Below are 6,758 nucleotides of genomic sequence, written 5' to 3'. Positions count from 1 at the left end.
TTGATTTTTAAAGGGAAAGGAGAAAGGATGCACATAAAATCCTACAGGCCGATTACCATAACATCTGTAATGTACAGGTTAGCCATGCAGGCAGTGAAATTAAAGGTGCAAGCATGGGTTGAAAGTAACAAAATACTCGGACAACTTTAGAACGGCTTTAGAAATGGTAGGCGCTTAGATGATAGCCTGTTCGTGCTTACCGAATGCATCGAAATATCTAGAGTCGAAAATAGACCTTTGTATTTGGCCTTCCTGGACATAAACGGGGAGTACGAAAACGTAAGCAGGGAACTCCTGTGGAACATATTAATAGAAGAAGGTATCAGATATGAGATAATAGATTTCCTACAAGAAATATACCGGGATAACAAAGTAGAAATTACATGGGAAGGGATAAGAAGTACGGAGGATGTCAAAGTATGCAAAGGATTAAGACAAGTCTGTCCTCTATCACCGGTGCTGTTCATGCTTTATATGATAAACCTGGAATGGAAGATACAAGACAGTAGCCTAGGTTTTAACCTGTCATATAGAGGAGCGTCTCCCCGGTTTGATGTATGCAGACGATATTGTGCTGCTAGCTGAGAGTCTGGAAAATTGCAAACTTTAGTTAAGTATTGCGGAGACGAAGGGGACGCTCTAGGCTTCAGTTTCAGCGCAGTTAAGTCGGCTCTGATGATTTTAAACGGCTCAACTGATCAGGGTCTTAAAATACAAGGCCCTGAAATACCTAGAGTAGCAGAATATAAATATCTGGGGGTATGGGTAAACGAAGGATTGGCATACATTGGAAAGCATGAGCAATCACTTAAGGCCAAAGGGCGAAAGAATTCCGAGAAAATGAAGCATAAGGCATTGTGGGGATACACTAGGTATGAGGTTTTGAGGGGTACTTGGAAAGGCATTATGGTCCCCGGACTTACTTTCGGAAATGCGGTTTTGTGCCTAAAATCAGAGGTACAGTCAACCTTAGAAACAAATCAGAGATCCGTCGGACGATTAGCACTAGGTGCCCACGGCAAAACTACAAATGAGGCGGTACAGGGAGATATGGACTGGGCATCTTTCGAAGTACGGGAAGCTCAGAGTAAAATATTATATGAGGAACGCCTGAGGAAATTGGACAGTAACAGATGGGCAGCTAAAGTATTTAAATACCTGTACCTAAAAAGCGTTGACTCACAATGGAGGAAAAGAACTAGGAAACTAACTAGTAAGTATGCTAGTAAAAAAGACGGAGAAATAAAGAGCATCAAGCAACAGGTGAAAAACACAGAAGGTAAAAATTGGATAAATTCGATGGAAAAGAAACACAGTGTGAAATTATACCGAAAGTGAAAAATGCAGATCAGGAAGGAAGATTTCTTTGATAACTCAAGAGGCAGTGCCCTACTTTTTGAAGCTAGATCAGGGTGCCTTAGAACACGCAGCTACAAACAGAAATTTAACAATGGAGATGACGCATGTGCTGTATTTGGAAACTCCAGTGAAACAATTGACCATATTATAATCGAATGCAATGGTATCTATCCGGAAGTTGATGCAGGCGCAATCACTGTTCCTGAAGCTCTGGGGTTTAGAGATAACAGTGGCCGGGTGAATAAACCGGCGGTGGAAACTAGCAAAAAAAGGCTGGACGATTGGTGGCTTAAAAGCAGAGAAGTGACATAATGTTAGTAATGTAGGAGCACAATTTAATAAATGGATTGATGGTTTAGTTAACCATTCTAAATCAATAATTAAGATATATGGAGAAAAATTAGCATGATAGCTACTGCTACCACCCCGTTTCAAAGGGGACGCTCCTATATTCTATCCATCCATCCATCCACTTACAACGCACGATAGACGGGCGTCGTCCTTTTGTCCTCCATCGAAAAGCGGCTACCTCGGTCGGGATTCGATCCCGCATACCTGGACAACAGCCGTCGAGCGCAGTAACCACTGCACCACTGTGAATAGCCGGGCAGTAGATGGTTTTTGCGATTACATCTATTGCATTTGCTGCCTCGGAAACCGTGATGCTTATGTTGTTAAAACAATCAGCAAATTGTTTATGTTAATGTAAAGCTACAGGACTGTCCTTACAACGGTGCTCGCTTAAGCACTGTCACGAGTTGTTGGAATGACTGTGAATGTTTAGTAGACAGGCTGTGCGCTACTTATGGATCTTCAGTTGTATAATACATGTTATGCTAGGCTCGGCTGAAGGTGGGCTTAAGTGGATGTAATTTGTTTTATTTGTTATGCAGGCGACTGTGTACTACCCATCGGAGTCACAGCGGCTTACACCAGTGCGAAGTCATCCCAGCTCGAACTCGCTTTCCCTTCCTTCCTATCGCCTTGCAGCTTGGTGCAGTTGGCTGTTTACTAGTTGTGTTAAATATGCCTAAATGGGCAATAAATATTTGCGATGATGGGATTAGAAAATATTATTTCAGGAGGAGGGCCAGCAGCCCATGAATGCAGGACGGTAGTGGGGTTGTTTTGATGCACTGAATACAACCAAACCTTTCTTTAGTGCTACGCATATTCATTACAGATAGTTTTATTCCCTGGCCCCGACATTTTACTCTAGTATTTGTTATTACAAAACAGGCAGAATAATATATACAAACACACTTTACCTCTATACCTTCATGAAGAGCGATCGTAGAGCATTTTTATGTGTAGGACAGAATGAATTACTGGGCTCGAAGTGCGTATTCTCTTTCATATTGAAGCCATCTGACTACAAAACATTTCGTGTGCATCATATCAGAAGTGACCATACCAGCAGGGTGGAATACGATTAGAGATGTTGAGCAGTGCGAACTGTTGTAGCAGCTGCATGGAGACTCGTGTACAAATTACTGCAGACTGGGTGCAACAATCATTGCTGAATGACTCGAATATCTTTACAGACAGAAACATAGGAGTAAATATCACAGATGCATTGTAGGGGACATGTCAAGAGCGTTTATTGCGTAATACATGCAATTGTGAGTACATGTGACCACACATGTGAATATAACAAAGCTGGTGAATAAGTAATTTCTTTCTCTGTGGACGAACCAAACGGACCATGCGGGTCACAGCTTAGCCTCTGACCCAGGCTAAATAAACAACCAACATCAGCAACTGAATGTGAATGGTACGGAGAACGGAGTATCGAGACACGAGCTCGATGTGGCCGGCATTCACTGTATCCACGAGAAGTCCGTGGTGACGGGTCATCACGTTGGCTTTCGTTTCTCGTTCTGCACACAAGCGGCTGATAGCTCTTGCATAGCATCTGCCTTACTGCACTTGCCAGCTTTCCTCTGTTGGTAGCCTTCATAGTCGTCTTGTACATTCTAGAGATACCAATCCGCCGATCACATACCTCCCACGCGTGGCTTTTGTCATAGATAGCTAGCACCGACGGATAACACGAACATGAGCAAGTTTTTATTTTTTTATTTATAGGAATGGAAAGTCGCGGTAAATGTCTCACTTCTTTTCTGTGGACACCTCAACCGCGCCGTAAGGGAAGGGAGGAAGGTGGGAGTGAAAGTGGGAAGAGAGAGAGATGAGCCGTAGTGGAGGGCTACGGAGTAATTTCGGCCACTTGGGGATCTTTAGCGTGAGCTGACATCGCACAGCACACGGACGCCTCTTCGTTTCGCCTCCATCGAAACGCAGCCGCCGAGGTCGGGTCTTCGTCGATTTTCGAGTCAAGCGCTTCTACCAAGTAGATCACTGCAGGCCTGTAGCCTTCAATGCCTTCAATCAAATTTTCTTCGGCTACTAACAAAATCCACAAGAGAGCTCGATTTTAGACGACGCACGAAAAGCAGCAAATAGCCGAGGAATCAGATGTTTCCTCGGAAGCCGTCATGTGCATGCTTTGACGTCGCCGGCCTGCCCTCGCGGCAGCGTAGGTTACTGAAAGGAAGATTTATTTGCAAAAGCAAGAACGCTTCTAGTTCTCCTTGATGTTATTGGGTTTTAAAAGCAGTTTCTTGCAAAGATAAGGGCGCTGCGATCGCCGAAGCGACCGGACGCGTTCACGTCGGCTCCGTCATTTATGATTAATTTCGCAGTGCTAATTTGCGCGAATCGAAGTTTTCTCTATCTCGATGTGTTCGTGAAGTCGAAAAGCACCGTCGGATATTGAAAGATCCCAAAGGTACGCCTTTTCTTCGATTTACCGGACAGTTTTTATCACCGCTGTGCGGGGGGCGTCCCGCTAGGTGTGTTCCGCGAGCGATAGGCCTCGTCGCTGTCGCGGCTGCCGCGGCTCGCCGCCTCGGCGGCAGCCACTCAGCCCCGAGATGGAGGAAACGTCCGTTCTGGCAACGATCTCCGACTCTCCAATGACCGTTCAAGTTCAAGGCGAAGAAATTTCACCCGAGGAATTCCACCGCGGCCATGGATGGACGCTCGCGTGGGAGCGCATGTCAAGACTCCGTCAACGAGACCTCGACGCGAAGCTCGCCGGCACCGACAACCAGGTAAGCAGTAAAGCGAAAGGAAATAAGAACTTTAGAGCCTCGGCCATCAAGGCAGCGAGAATACCAGCCATGCCGCTGGAGGAAAACAAGATCGTAATCAGACCGCGAGGGGGACTCGGCATCACCAAGATAGGCACTATGACCGTCGCTGCGGCCAAGATCACGAACGAAGATAACGCATCGGACACGATCTGCCCGAACGCGCAACAAAATATAATGGTAATCAGCACGCCCAAGGAAGAAAACGCCGTCCGCTACGCAAGAATTCAAGCTATATACATTCAAGAAAAGACAAGGACGCGGGATCGAATCCCGGCCTCGGCGGCAGCTTTTCAGTGGAGGCGAAAAGCAAGGAGCCCGTGTGCTGTGCGATGTCAGTGCACGTTAAAGAACCCCAGGTGGTCGAAATTACCGGAGTCCTCCTCTACGGCGTCTCTCATAGCCTGAGTTGCTTTGGGACGTTAAACCCCACAAACCAACCAACCAACCTTCGAAGTTAGCGCGTACCGCACGGCGCCGTACGACACCGTGAAGGGCATCATCCGAGGCATCCCTGTCGACGAGAAAGCCGAAGATCTTGACAGCAACATTGTAAACGACAGAAACCCACTCGCCGTAGGCGCCAAAAGAGTCGGCAACACTACCACGATCATAGTAGCCTTCAGAGGACCTAAGGTACCGAACTTTGTCCGATATGGTGTCACGCTCATACCGTGCCACCTGTACAGAAAGCAAATTGACGTCTGCCACCAGTGTGGTCGGGTCGGGCATCGCAAGGACGTGTGCCCGACGCCAACCAACCGGATCTGCAGGGGCTGCGGCCAAGCGAACCCAAAAGATGACCACAAATGTACACCCAAATGCAAACTTTGCGGCGGCGCTCAGACGACCGCCGACAGAGAATGTAAAGCCAGGCACGAGGTTCCCTACGTCGTTCGAAAGCGTCAGTGGGAGCGCCGAAAGGTCAGCGATCAGCTGCCGTCGGAGAGCGATTTCCGACCACTTGTCAAGCCAGATGCCCATAAGTCAAGAACGCCATCGAGAGACCGCGAGCAGTCGAGAAATAGCAGCTACAGGAGCCAGAGCAGAGACGCGCGAAAAACGAAAACCTAAGGATCACTGTCGCGTGAGAGAGTCGGTTGGGGCAACGCCGCACAAGGTATCATGAAGACAAATCCGAGCTACAACGCCAAGACAGAAGACAACGCTTCAACCAAGGAACGAGAGATCAACGAGGCCCTAAAAAAGGAGAACGCGACCCTGCGAGCCACCATCAACAACCTCACCAAGGAAATCGCGGAGATCCGCAACGCCCTCCGCAACGTCGAACAGCAAAGATCCAGCCCGAGCGGCAACAACAAGGCCGAAGCAACAACGGCCGACGCAGACAAGGAGCCGGCAACGAAGAAGAGGGCCGTCGAATCGCGCAAGACCAAGAACAACATGAGCAACTGCAGCACCGACAGCAGCAACAACAACGTCGAGGCCAAACTCAACAGCCTCGAGGATATGATCAAATCGATGAAGCAAGCCATCGAAGCCTTCCAAACGGAGAACGTCAATAGACTCAACAATCTGGAAAGAAGCGTGCAACTAATACTAAGCAACACAACGTTCGCGCCAGCACAGTATCAAGTCAACCAAGCGCAGCAATACGGAGAATTCTGAATCGGACAATCATGGCCTCCAACTCCACAGGCATAACAGTGTGGCAGTGGAACTGCCGCGGCTTCGTCAAGAAGAAGGCAGTCGTCCAGCAGTACATCGAGCACGTGACTCGCAAGCCCGACGTGCTCCTCCTCCAAGAAACACTAACGGACAAGCCGTCCCTCCCCGGCTACAGGGTGCACGCGGGCCCGCCCGAGGCCAGAGGCCTGTGCACCCTGGTCAGGAAGGGACTCACCTTCGTCGAACACCGGCTAAGCAATGTCAGGATTGAACACACGCTCACCGAACTCATACCGACCAAGCAAAGAAAAAACAGCATCTTCATTTCGAACATCTACAGTAACCCATCGCGGAGACTCCAGAGGTTCAAAGCCATTCCTAACAAGGCAAGCACGACGACCGGCCAGAGCACGCTGATCGCATGGGGCGACTTCAGTGCGATGGATCCGACTTGGGGCTACGTCAAAAGCAATGCGAAAGGCAGAAACCTATTCCAAGACGCGGCGGAACTCAACTATACCCTCATAACCGACCCGGCTTACCCAACGAGAATTGGCAACTCCGTGTCCCGAGATACCAGCCCCGACCTCACGCTCGTCAAGAACAACGAACCGA

At 48.4% G+C, this 6,758-nt stretch overlaps 1 pseudogene; it reads left to right on the top strand.

Annotated features, from left to right (window-relative positions):
• The first annotated feature begins 4,204 nt into the window (after positions 1–4,204).
• LOC146188696 (uncharacterized) lies at positions 4,205–6,239 on the top strand (annotated as a pseudogene).
• The last annotated feature ends 519 nt before the right edge of the window (positions 6,240–6,758 follow it).

The sequence above is a fragment of the Amblyomma maculatum genome, chromosome 5 (assembly GCF_055883805.1).
Source record: "Amblyomma maculatum isolate TAMU_Amacu chromosome 5, ASM5588380v1, whole genome shotgun sequence".
Classification (NCBI taxonomy): Eukaryota; Metazoa; Arthropoda; class Arachnida; order Ixodida; family Ixodidae; genus Amblyomma; species Amblyomma maculatum.
This window is presented reverse-complemented; position numbering and strand designations above follow the sequence as displayed.